The following is a 14,228-nucleotide window of genomic DNA, read 5'->3' as shown; positions in this document are numbered from 1 at the left end:
TAAAATGGTTTCATTACAGAACATACCAATGGTGTATGGTAAATGTCAGAAAGTATTTAAATACCAATATCTTGGAATCTAGTGAGGGTCCTATTGAATCTGCCATTATTGACACTATTAGGCTAGGTTAAGACCTTTGGCTTTGTCAATACCAATACAACCTGGTATAGACATAGACACAAACTTCCTTACCAAATTAGAACATAAAAGAGGGGAAATGATCCAGATAGCTATGCTGATGCTTTTATGTGCATGATCCTACATTTGTGTAAAGATTCTTGCAAGCCTTTGTTGTGTTAAAGAAAGAGAAATCTCCCCAAGCTTGTGAGCTTATCCTATATATTTCTGAGCGAACTGCTGAGTAGTTATTAATGTGCCCTGTCTGCAGTAGGGTCTCAAGTGAAAGGTAAGCACTGCAGATCTTCAATACCCCTCCTAAGACTTGTCCTCAACGTGAGGCTTTTGGCCTCTTCAGGGAGCAGGAGTCTTTGGAGTCTTTGATACTGAGTACATGTTTTAGAGGAGTGTGCCCCCCTTCCCCACCCTTTAATAAATAGCTTCAAATGTAAAGGATTCGGATCAGCTCTTGGGAGTGAAGGAAGCATTGCAAGAGCATTAGATCAACCCAATGGGTTACTCTGACCCAGCGTTGAAAGGAAATAGCATCTCCTCTCCAGCTCTTACCCCCACCTACAATACCGATTGGCTGCGACAAGGAACACCATTCGGATTAAGTGGTGCCCCTTTCACATGTGTGCAGCAAGTGACAAAAGAGCCGATTGGGCAACTAACCTGCTGTTTAGATAAATAAAGCTATTCTATCAGTTCTCATAATTGCTAACCCCCTCTCCCCTTGCCCCATTGTCCATTGGCGAGTGCAGCTTGGCCTCCTCAGATCCTCCTAATTGCTGACAGATTTGATTTCTCAGTGACGGCAGGAGCTCTGTTCGTGGCCTTTACATAGAGTAATTGCTTTCTCCCCCTTACTTCACCTCCCCCTACCCCTTTCCTCGTTCCTCGTCGTCGTCTTCTGCTCCTAAATCGGAATTTGCCTCCCCGCTTTAATGGTTTCCTTCTACGTTCATAAATCCTCACCATTTAAATCACATTTAGAGATGTTTTGAATAACTGATTCCAATTATCCAGTGCCCAGGCTCTGAGTGGTCGGTCGGCAGGCAGAGCAGGCCAGCTCTGGCCCAAACCTTTGGGATCGAGTGTGAGGCAGACATGATGTGGGGTGGGGTGTGTGGAGAACATGAGAAAAAACTCTGCAGACCTTCATCGGTATCCACCTTCTCTGCTCATGATGGGTACTAAAATATACAAGCATCAAAGCTGTAGATTAAGTTAGTCGCCAGTGGGGAACTAATAACACAGTGGTGAATTAAATGACAACTGTGCAAAGTACTTTTCAAACACGTAAATTAATGGTTATATGACGACATCCAAAGGAGACTGGTTCAGATTTGAGTAGTTCCCTTTCAGTTTTGGAAACTGGTAACAAGAGAAAACGTCCATCGATACTGCGTATTATTTATAGAAAATGTATCCAAACACTATAAAACTAGTACAATCAATGAACATAGTTTGTGTTAGCCCACTACATGTTCACTCTGGGAGCATGAACAATACCCTGCAGCTTTAAAATGTTGTGGTAAGAAAATGTGAATATAATTTGTGAAAATGATAATTGTTTTATTTGGATCCACACATTTTGTCACAGCAAGACCTCCATAATGTTTACTATAATATGATGCTTAACTCCTGTCTTCTAAGTGGTGTGCAACAAGCGATGTTACCCGTTGGGGGAGCTAGGGCTCACTCCAAAAGAACTGGAGCCCAAGTGGGCCACAATCACTCGTGCAACATTTAAAAAAGCCAATTATCCCAAGAACAAAAGTGCACTTTATTTTCACTTAACACAATTACTCATAAACTGCATTTGAGTTCTAAATCTAAGTGGGCTCCCATTCTCTGCCAATTATTCATAGTGACATAGTCATATCATATTCAATTTCAAAGCAAACATATTTCCAGTGCTGCTGTCTGTTTTAATCACCCCACCCACACATTTCAAGGATTAGACATTCCCATTGCATGCAATATGAACCTCAATGAAGCTCTGCCAACTATGTTTATCATACACAAGAATATCTATTACATAGTTTGTCAGGTTTAGGTACAGTACTATTTACAGAGAAAGAAAAAATCAATGTAGTCTAATCCACTCAACATGTGGGTGAGATAATTAAGCATTTCATAAATGATTAGCAAAATACTGAAATATGTAATCCCTCTTTGCATTGATTTTCTTTGAACTGCTCAAGGTATCATACAACAAGGGCACATGATCAGCATCAAATTGGCCTTTCTAATGGAATGTTGCACATGTATGGCAAAGGGCTTATTTTGGGGTGACTTTTCAGTATAAGGCTGAGATTTAAATATTTTATAATTGAAAATGTTTCTATGGGTAGCAGGGGCTATAATGTGGTCCAATAGAAAATATTTAATTATAATCCTATTTTTTATTTACAAGCACACTGACAACAAAGCTTAGAGTTCACAGCCCTATAGCTGATGTGAAGATGGAATTAAAAAACGATACACTAAACTAAAGGAATAGTGAGTTGGTAAGCCATTGCATGCTGGGTGCTGGGCTTGTTATGTTACTGGGATGGTCTACACAGGAACTAAATATCTTCGACACATGTTTGTCCACAACGTCATTGATTTTGTCCAAGGGCATAAAATGTTTCCTTTCTGAAAACATCTGCAATAAAGTCTTTGTATTCTGGGTTGTATTATGCGCAGAGCTTTAATTCAGTCTTTTTGGAGTTTCAGCTTGATGATTGTTGTTTCAATAGCTGGTGGATACAACTTTAGAATCAGACAATACTCCATCATTTCCTCATCATCATGCCACTCTGATAGGGCATGCCCTTTTTACTGAAAGGATACAAGAAACACAAGAAACAACACTATTTTTGAGACTAATTTCCTTAGTAACTGCATCATGTTTTGTCACCTCAGCTGTCATGCAATAAAGATCAGTAATATCAATATCAATATAATCTGCATGCAAAACTCTAGCCTGGTCCCAGATCAGTTTGTGTTTTTGCCTACTCCATTGTCATTGTCAAGCTAAAAACATTTTTGGCATGACAATTCAGAGAAACAGGCTGGCACCCAGGCTAGCAAAACTCACTAACATACATACAAAAGCAAAGGTCTACAATACAGTGATGATCAAGCTAAGAGATAGTAGTATTAAAGTACACAAGTCACATAGAGACCTGATCACAACATCTGGAAAAACCATTATTGCTGTACTATGGTCATGTAAGTTTGCAGTGAACTACTGACGTGTCCCAGAGTGGGAGAGTAAGAGTGATGGTGACAGACCAGCAGAGACCTGTATGTCTCCATGACCTGCACAAGGTACGACTCCAGGGAGCAATGACCAGATACCTCATGTATACAAGAGGCATGTACAAAGACTGCAAACATTAGGTTCAGACTGAATGTACACAGATCTCCCACTCTGTTATTGGTACAATTTTTATATATCCAATATCAGTTTTGTTCTTTGGAACATTTTATGGGACATACAAGTTGAGACTGATCATAAAAACATTGAAAATATGTACTACACTGAACAAAAATATAAACGCAACATGTAAAGTGTTGGTCCCATGTTTCATGAGCTGAAATAAAAGATCCCCAGAATTTTCCATTCGCACAAATTGTTTATTTCTCTAAAATGTTATGCACAAATTTGTTTACATTCCTGTTAGTGAGCATTTCTCCTTTCCCAAGATAATCCATCCACCTGACAGATGTGGCATATCAAGAAGCTGATTAAACAGCATGATCATTACACAAGTGCACCTTGTGCTGGGGACAATAAAAGGCCGCTCTAAAATGTGCAGTTTTGTCACACAACACAATGCCACAGATGTCTCAAGTTTTGAGGGAGTGTGCAATTGGCATGCTGACTACAGGAAAGTCCACCAGAACTGTTGCCAGATAATTTAATGTTAATTTCTCTACCATAAGCTGCCTCCAACGTCGTTTTAGAGAATTTGGCAGTGCGTCCAACCGGCCTCACAACTGCAGACCACATGTATGGCGTTGTGTGGGTGAGCAGTTTACTGATGTCAACATTGTGAACACAGTGCCCCATGGTGGTGGTGGGGTTATGGTATGGCAGGCATAAGCTACGGAGAATGAACACAATTGCATTTTATCGATGGCAATTTGAATGCACAGAGATACCGTGATGAGATCCTGAGGCCCATTGTCATGCCATTCATCTGCCACCATCAACTCATGTTTCAGCATGATAATGCACGGTCCCATGTCGCATGGATCTGTAAATTCCTGAAAGCTGAAAATGTCCTAGTTCTTCCATGGCCTGCATACTCACCAGACATGTCGCCCATTGAGTATGTTTGGGATGCTCTGGATCGACGTATACGACAGCGTGTTCCAGTTCCCAACAATATCTAGCAACTTCGCACAGCCATTGAAGAGGAGTGGGACAACATTCCACAGGCCACAATCAACAGCCTGATCAACTCTATGCGAAGGAAATGTGTCCCTCTGCATGATGCAAATGGTGGTCAACCCAGATACTGACTGGCTTTCTGATCTACGCCCCTACCTTTAAAAAAAAAAGATGTCTGTGACCAACAGATGTATATCTGTATTCCCAGTCATGTGAAATCCATAGATTAGGGCCTAATTAATTTATTTCAATTGACTGATTTCCTTATATGAACTATAACTCAGTAAAACGTTTGAAATTGTTGCATGTTGCGTTTATAGTTTTGTTCAGTATAAATATACACCTCTAAAAAGGTGTGTGCATTGAGTGGAATAAGCAACATTCTGCATGATGATTTTTTATTAATCCACTATATTCACAACATCAGCATGCTCTCATTACAATATGAAAAAATAATGACATACTGTGTAACCATTGTAGTTATATGTCACTAAAACTGACATATACAGTGCCTTCGGGAAGTATTCAGACCCCTTGACATTTTCCACGTTTTGTTAAATTACAGCCTTATTCTAACATTGATTTAAATAAAAAAATCTCAATCTACACATAATGACCAAGAAAAAAATGGAAATATCACATTTACATAAGTATTCAGACCCTTTACTCAGTAGTTTGTTGTAGCACCTTTGGCAGCGATTACAGCTTAAGAGTCTTCTTGGGTATGACGCTACAAGCTTGGCACACCTGTATTTGGGGAATTTCTCCCATTCTTCTCTGAAGATCCTCTCAAGCTCTGTCAGGTTGGATGGGGAGCGTTGCTGCACAGCTATTTTCAGGTCTCTTCAGAAATGTTCGATTAGGTTCAAGTCCAGGCTCTGGCTGAGACACTCAGAGACTTGTCCTGAAGCCACTCCTGCGTTGTCTTGGCTGTGTGCTTAGGGTCGTTGTCCTGTTGGAAGGTGAACCTTCGCCCCAGTCTGAGGTCCTGAGCGTTCTGGAGCAGGTTTTCATCAAGGATCTCTCTGTACTTTGCTCCGTTCATCTTTGCCTTGATCCTGACTAGTCTCCCAGTCCCTACCGCTGAAAAACATCACGACAGCATGATGCTGCCACCACCATACTTCACCGTAGGGATGGTGCCAGGTTTCCTCCAGAAGTGACGCTTGCATTCAGGCCAAAGAATTCAATCTTGGTTTCATCAGACTAGAGAATCTTGTTTCACATGGTCTGAGAGTCTTTAGGTGCCTTTTGGCAAACTCCAAGTTGGCTGTCATGTGCCCTTTACTGAGGAGTGGCTTCCGTCTGGCCACTCTACCATAAAGGACTGATTGGTGGAGCGTTGCAGAGATGGTTGTGCTTCTGGAAGATTCTCCCATCTGCGCAGAGGAACTCTAGAGCTCTGTTAGAGTGACCATTGGGTTCTTGGTCACCTCCCAGACCAAGGCCCTTCTCCCCCGATTGCTCAGTTTGGCCGGGCGGCCAGCTCTAGGAAGAGTCTCGTGGTTCCAATCTTCTTCCACTTAAGAATGATGGAGGCCACTGTGTTCTTGGGGACCTTCAATGCTGCAGATATTTTTTGTTACCCTTCCCCTGATTTGTTCCTCGACACAATCCTGTCTCGGAGCTCTACGGATAATTCCTTCGACCTCATGGCTTGGTTTTTGCTCTGACATGCACTGTCAACTGTGGGACCTTATATAGACAGGTGTGTGCCTTTCCAAATCATGTCCAATTAATTGAATTTACCACAGGTGGACTCCAATCAAGTTGTAGAAACATCTCAAGGATGACCAATGGAAACAGGATGCACCTGAGCTCAATTTCGAGTCTCATAGCAAAGGGTCTGAATACTTATGTAAAGAAGGTATTTATGTTTTTTATTTTTTATAAATTTGCTAAAAATTCATTATGGGGTATTGTGTGTAGATTGCTGAGGATTTATTTTTATTTAATACATTTTAGAATAAGGTTGTAACGTAACAAAATGTGGAAAAAGTCAAGGGGTCTGAATACTTTCCGAAGGCACTGTATGTCACTAAAAACGTCCAAGTTTGTGCTTCTGACACTACCTAAACTATGATGTAACACGGGAGGTGCACGTCAAATCATCCATGGTGTTATCTGTGAAACATATCATTCAAGGTTGTGAACACATGCACATGGCCTTTAGCATAAGCGTGCATACAAAGGTCATCAATTTGGTAATCTCTCTCGGCCGACATTCATTAGCTAGCTAGCGCAAAACTTAGAGTCTGGCTCAAGACTATGAATTTGGTAAAGCATTATTATCTTATCTCAGGTGACCTTACTGACATTACTCTACAGTAGATAGTGTTTAATGGCCAAATATCAACTTTTTTTGCATCCAATTGCTCTATCGAGTGACAATGCAACAATGACTTGGAAATAAACATCTCTCTCTCTCTCTTTTCTCTCTCTCTCTCTTTCTCCTTTCAAATAATAATAATAATCTATTCACTTACCTGACTATCCACTATCATTTTGGAATATTTGGATTTTTGTCAAACATTTATTGTTTATATGTTATATATGATACAAATGCAATGCTTAAAGGCCCAATGCAGCCATTTTTATCTCAATATCAAATCATTTCTGGGTAACAATTAAGTACCGTACTGTGATTGTTTTCAATCAAAATGGTCAAAAAGAAACAAAAATAGCTTCTTAGCTAGAGCAATTTCTCAAGCAAGAATTTAGCTGACTGTCTGGGAGTGGTCTCCATCCCACCAAAACAGGCTGGAATTTCAGGCTGTCTTTTCAAACAGCTCTTACACTAAAATGGCATTATCATAATTTTCACAATTTCACAGTATTATTCCAACCTCAGTGTGGAAATACATACAAAACACAGGGAAATCACGTTTTTGACTGAACTGGGTCTTTAATGTAAGCAAATTACTACATGTACAGACTAACTTGCTGAGTGGGATGTTCATCCATATAGTGACTGGTAATACGTTTATTAAATTCTGCTTTACAGCTTTGAAGCTGAGGAGATGTAATGATACATCCCACTCCTTGGATTTTCATGCCAAGGTAATACTATGTTGTTGTTTTTTAAATACATGATCACCTTAAGTTTATACTCGCTTTCATATAAATATATTCTCTCATGCATGTAGGCATTGCGCAAATATGTCAATAGTATGCAAATGTGGTTCCTACCTTTTTTCTTCTCCAATGGTAATTTCGAACGACTCATTCAACACGTTACATCTTCCACTTGAGGCTATGTAGAATCCAATGGAATAATTTTGAGCATTTAAAAGCTATGGGAAAATGAGCTATTTTATAAAATAAATGCATATTTATTTTTTCAGATTGTAAGGATATAAAGAGCTAATAGGAAAAATGTATGTTCTTACCACTGTGTGTATTGAATGTAAGTAATTATTGTAGGATGTAATTAGCTATTCATCACAACAAATATACTTGTGCTTGAGAGCTAGTCTCTTGACATAAATATGTAGCATATATCCACCATGCAACAGTAGTGTAGCGACACACAACAACAGACAGGGGACAACAGCCATCTCAAGGGTGACAAATGGAAACAGGATGCACCTGAGCTCAATTTCGAGTCTCAAAGCAAAGGGTCTGAATACTTATGTAAAGAAGGTATTTATGTTTTTTTATGTTTTTTATACATTTGCAAAAACATTGAAAAAAATGTTTTTGCTTTGTCATTATGGGGTATTGTGTGTAGATTGCTGAGGATTTATTTTTATTTAATCCATTTTAGAATAAGGTTGTAACGTAACAAAATGTGGAAAAAGTCAAGACGTCTGTATGTCACTAAAAACGTCCAAGTTTGTGCTTCTGACACTACATAAACTGACGTAACACTGGAGGTGCACGTCAAATCATCCATGGTGTTATCTGTGAAACATATCATTCAAGGTTGTGAACACATGCTCATGGCCTTTAGCATAAGCGTGCATACAAAGGTCATCAATTTGGTAATCTCTCTCGGCCGACATTCATTAGCTAGCTAGCGCGAGACTTAGAGTCTGGCTTTGAGGCATATGCTATTTCGACCAATCTCAGCGGGATATTTTGCAAGCGCCCTCTAGTACAGCATCTTTTTTTGCCTAATGACATGACCTCCCTTGATGTCTTCCCCAATTTATTCAAAGCTGGCAGTTTTTCTTCTCTCTCCCAACATGTACTTGTCATTAGCATGCTTCTGAACTCTACACCTCAAATGCCTCCTCAGCACTGTACTGAAGGATCATTTCATCCTGTAAGAGGCTGGGAGAGGCCGCGGGGCACACACATGTGGGCCTGCCTGCTAGCTTCCTTTAGGCCTTGGTCGATTTTCTTCTTTAAACTGGAGCAGGAAGGACACCTGTTCCTGCCCCCACAAGACATGACCTCAGAGCTCTGTCAATCTCTAGGCATCGTGGCTGCTTAACACATGGCAGCCTATAGAACTGGAGACATTCTGCCCAACTCAGATATGCAATGGTACAGTTCAGCAGATCGCCATTTTCAGACTGACTGTGTAAGATATCCCACAATAAGACAGCAAGTAACGCTGTCAGTAAGGTGACAAGAGAACAAAAAGCACATTACATTAATTGTACATTAAGCAATCATCCAGACCTCCAGACCAGGAACATGTAATTGATATTCTCTTTCAACCAGATTGGCAGGCCTGACCATATGTACAAGTACATTAATGATGTTCAGACACCTTTCTGTTACAAAGAACTCAGAAATACACTTTACATTGATATTGTAACTTGTGTAATTTGTTGACATAATCCTTTATCTCTAATATCTTTACATATCTCTCTTTACAACTAGCCTAAATGGATGCTAAGATATTTAAAGTATATAGAAGTGAAGTGCAGTTATTACAGTATAACAAATGATCAATGCAACTGCCTCATCTCCTTGTTCGGGCAAGCTTTGGCGTTCGTTGTCACCGGCCTTCTAGCCAATGCCGCTCCTCTTTTCATCATTCCATTTATTTTGTCTTGTTTTTCACACACACCTGGTTCATATCCCCTCACCAGTCTCTGTATAAGTATTCCCTCTGCTCCCCATGTCTTTGTGTGTTATTGTTTCCATGTGGAGGTGTCGTTAGCTCATTTTGAGCATTATGTTTCTTTTATCGCTGGGATATTCACCCATGTGTTTTGTTTTCCCAGTACGTATTTAAGTCGCACTGTATTTGGTTTACGCATCGCTGCGGACTGCTGTATTGGCCAAATACACCATATTATTTGATTCACACCTCCTGCGCCTGGCTCTGTCCTACTCATCTTGTTACAGAATAACAAACCCAAACTGCATGGAGTCTGCAGGAGCGGGGAATATGCCTGGAGTCATTGAGCGGGTCCGGGAGCATTCCACCATGTTAGCCAGCTTGGGCGAAGCGATGGATCGGGTTCTCCAGGCCGTCCAGCGCCTGGAGAAGAGAGGATCCGACCCTGCGGAACCAGCTGAGCGACCGGATCCAGCCACCCACACACCAGCAACCAGAGGTATTCACCTGTCTCTACCGAGGGAATACGACTGGACAGCTGCCCGCTGCCAGGGTTTCCTCCTGCAGCTGGACCTCTACTTCAACAACATCAGCCCTGCTCCATCGGATCGGGAGAAGGTGTCCGCCCTCGTCTCCTGCCTCTCGGGGAAAGCCCTGGAGTGGGCCAACGTGGTCTGGAGTGAAGGAGGAGACGCGTTGGACAGCTACGGAGAGTTCGCTCGCCTCTTCCGTGCAGTCTTTGATCATCCCCCCGAAGGAAGAGAGGCGGTCGAGCGTCTGTTCCATCTGAGGTAGGGGACGAGGACCGCGCAAGACTTTGCCCTGGAGTTTAGAACCCTAGCGGCTGGGTCCGGGTGGAACGAGCGGTCCCTCATTGACCATTTCTGATGCAGCCTGTGTGAGGACGTCCGAAGGGAGCTAGCCTGCCGGGATACCACTCTGACCTTCGACCAACTGGTGGACATGGCCATCCGGTTGGACAACCTGCTGGCTTCGATAGGACATCCTGGAAGGGGCCTGCCCGTTTCACCCCCCCCCCTCACCCCGGCTCACTTTCCGATGAAGCTGGGTGGTGCAGCGTTCCGGGAGAATGGAGGACAACAGATCCAGTGTCACTCTTGTGGCAGAAGAGGACATTCTGCCACGATGTTGTCAGAGTTCTTCTGGTTCTGGAGGAGGCAGGCAGGGCACTCTCGCGTCACCCCTGGTAGCACAAACCCACACTCGTTCAGAGCCCTCTGCTGCGCATTCAACCATCCATGTCAACTTCCCTGATTACACGGTAGTTCCCCAGTGTAAGGCGCTGGTAGATTCAGGCGCCGCTGGGAACTTTATGGACAGGTCTTTAGCTCATAGTCTATGTATTACTTTGGTTCCTTGTCTATTCCATTGCCCGTCAAAGCACTTGACAATCGACCATTAGGGTTAGGTTTTGTTAGGGAGGTTACAGCACCAGTCACTATGATTACGCAGGAGACCTATAATGAGCAAATCACGTTTCATATTATTGAGTCCCTTGAGTTCCCTGTTGTGTTGGGCCTTCCCTGGCTAGCACTACACAACCCCCCCCTTTTCATGGCCGCAGAGGGCTCTCACGGGGTGGTCGCGAGAGTGTCAGGGTAGGTGTCAAGCTGTTTCCGTTGGTGCGACCATGGTAGAAAGTCCAGACAATGCCTCCACCGTGCGCATTCCCCCCGAATACCTCGATTTGGCGTTTTCCAAAACGCAGGCGACCAAATTACCACCCCATCGCTCGGGGGATTACGCAATAAACCTCCGGTTAGACGCTGTGCCGCCCAGGAGTCATGTATATCCCCTGTCGCAGGCTGAAACGGAGGATATGGTTCATACATCCCTCCACTTCACCCGCCTCCTCAAGTTTCTTTTTCATGAAGAAGAAAGATGGGGGTCTGCGCCCTTGCATTGATTACCGTGCACTTAATAAAATTACAATTCTAGCCGGTGCCCCCGCACATTGACTCTGCACCGGTACCCCCCTGTATATAGCCTCCCTACTATTATTTTATTTTACTGCTGCTCTTTAGTTATTTGCTTTTATTTTTTTTGCTTAACACTTTTTTAATTTGTTTTACTTTGCATTGTTGGTTAAGGGCTTGTAAGTAAGCATTTCACTGTAATGTCTACACCTGTTGTATTCGGCGCATGTGGCAAATAAAAATTGATTTGATTTGATTTGATTCGCTATAGTTATCCTCTACTCATTTCCTCTTTGATCTAATCAATGCATGGGCCACGCTTCTTCACAAAATTAGATCACACCTCCTGCGCCTGGCGCCGTCCTACTCACCTTGTTACAGCAACCTCTAAGGCAAATCGAGACATTTGTAGTAACTGCAGGCAACAGAGATTATGGCATGTTGCCTTTTAATTACGGAGTGTGGTGCCGTCTGTAGATTATGGAGTGTGTTGCTATCTGTTACTATAGCTGTCAGTCAAACTGCGCAAACCTCAATGTTAAATTTAGGCATTAATCCTGAGACTTTTGTTAAATTTAGGGTTAAATTTAGGCATATCACAAATATAATTCCAACTGGTTAGGGTTAAGGTTTGGGTTAGGGTTAAAACAAAAAAAGAAAATGACAAAACAAGTGCCTAGCTCTGGGATTGAACCCGCGATGTTCGGAGCCTTAGCTCGCAGTTTATGCCCATCCCCAACCCCAAAAAACTCTAGACCACCTTTACTCCACACACAGAGACGCGTACAAAGCTCTCCCTTGCCCTTCATTTGGCAAATCTGACCATCATTCTACCCTCCTGATTCCTGCTTATAAGCAAAAAATAAAGCAGGAAGCACCAGTGACTCGGTTAATAAGGAAGTGGTCAGATGATGCAGATGCTAAGCTACAGGACTGTTTTGCTAGCACAGACTGGAATATGTTCCGGGATTCTTCCGATGGCATTGAGGAGTACACCACATCAGTCACTGGCTTCATCAATAAGTGCATCAATGATGTCACCCCACAGTGACCGTACGTACGTACCCCAGCCATGGATTACAGGCAACATCCGCACTGAGCTAAAGGGTAGAGCTGCCGCTTTCAAGGAGCGGGACTCTAACCCGGAAGCTTATAAGAAATCCTGCTTTGCCCTCAGACGAACCATCAAACAGGCAAAGAGTCAATACAGGACTAAGATTGAATCGTACTACACCGGCTCCCATGCTCGTCGGATGTGGCAGGGCTTGCAAACTATTACAGACTACAAAGAGAAGCACAGCCGCGAGCTGCCCAGTGACACAAGCCTACCAGACGAGCTAAATCACTTCTATGCTCGCTTCGAGGCAAGCAACACTGAAGCATGCATGAGAGCACCAGCTGTTCCGGATGACTATGTGATCACGCTCTCCGTAGCCGATGTAAGACTTTTAAGCAGGTCAACATTCACAAGACCACAGGGCCAGACGGATTACCAGGACATGTACTCCGAGCATTCGCTGACCAACTGGCAAGTGTCTTCACTGACATTTTCAAAATGTCCCTGACTGAGTCTGTAATACCAACATGTTTCAAGCAGACCACCATAGTCCCTGTGCCCAAGAACACTAAGATAACCTGCCTAAATGACTACCGACCCGAAGCACTCACGTCTGTAGCCATGAAGTGCTTTGAAAGGCTGGTCATGGCTCACATCAACACCATTATCCCAGAAACCCTAGACACACTCCAATTTGCATACCGCCCCAACAGATCCACAGATGATGCAATCTCTATTGCACTCCACACTGCCCTTTCCCACCTGGACAAGAGGAACACCTACGTGAGAATGCTATTCATTGACTACAGCTCAGCGTTCAACACCATAGTGCCCTCAAAGCTCATCACTAAGCTAAGGACCCTGGGACTAAACACCTCCCTCTGCAACTAGATCCTGGACTTCCTGACGGACAGCCCGCAGGTGGTAAGGGTAGGTAACAACACATCTGCCACGCTGATCCTCAACACGGGGGCCCCTCAGGGGTGCGTGCTCAGTCCCCTCCTGTACTCCGTGTTCACCAATGACTGCATGGCCAGGCATGACTCCAACACCATCATTAAGTTTGCCGACGACACACAACAGTGGTAGGACTGATCACCGCCAACGATGAGACAGCCTATAGGGAGGAGGTCAGAGACCTGGCCGTGTGGTGCCAGGATAACAACCTCACCTTCAACGTGATCAAGACAAAGGAGATGATTGTGGACTACAGGAAAAAAAAGAGGACTGAGCACGCCCCCATTCTTAACGACAGGGCTGTAGTGGAACAGGTTGAGAGCTTCAAGTTCCTTGGTGTCCACATCACTAACAAACTATCATGGTCCGAACACACCAAGACAGTCATGAAGAGGGCACGACAAAGCCTATTCCCCCTCAGGAGACTGAAAAGATTTGGCATGGGTCCTCAGATCCTCAAAAAGTTATACAACTGGTTGCATCACCACCTGGTATGCCAACTGCTCGGCCTCTGACCGCAAGGCACTTCAGAGGGTAGTGCGTACGGCCCAGTACATCACTGGGGCCAAGCTTCCTGCCATCCAGGACCTCTATAACAGGCGGTTTCAGCGGAAGGCCCTAAAAATTGTCAAAGACTCCAGCAACCCTAGTCATAGACTGTTCTCTCTGCTTCCGCACGGCAAGCGGTACCGGAGCGCCAAGTCTAGGTCCAAAAGGCTTCTTAACAGCTTCTACCCCCAAGACATAAGA

Source organism: Coregonus lavaretus (assembly GCF_964263955.1).
Source record: "Coregonus lavaretus genome assembly, chromosome: 36".
NCBI lineage: Eukaryota > Metazoa > Chordata > Actinopteri > Salmoniformes > Salmonidae > Coregonus > Coregonus lavaretus.
The sequence above is the reverse complement of the archived record's forward strand: the minus strand, read 5'-3'. Positions refer to the sequence as shown.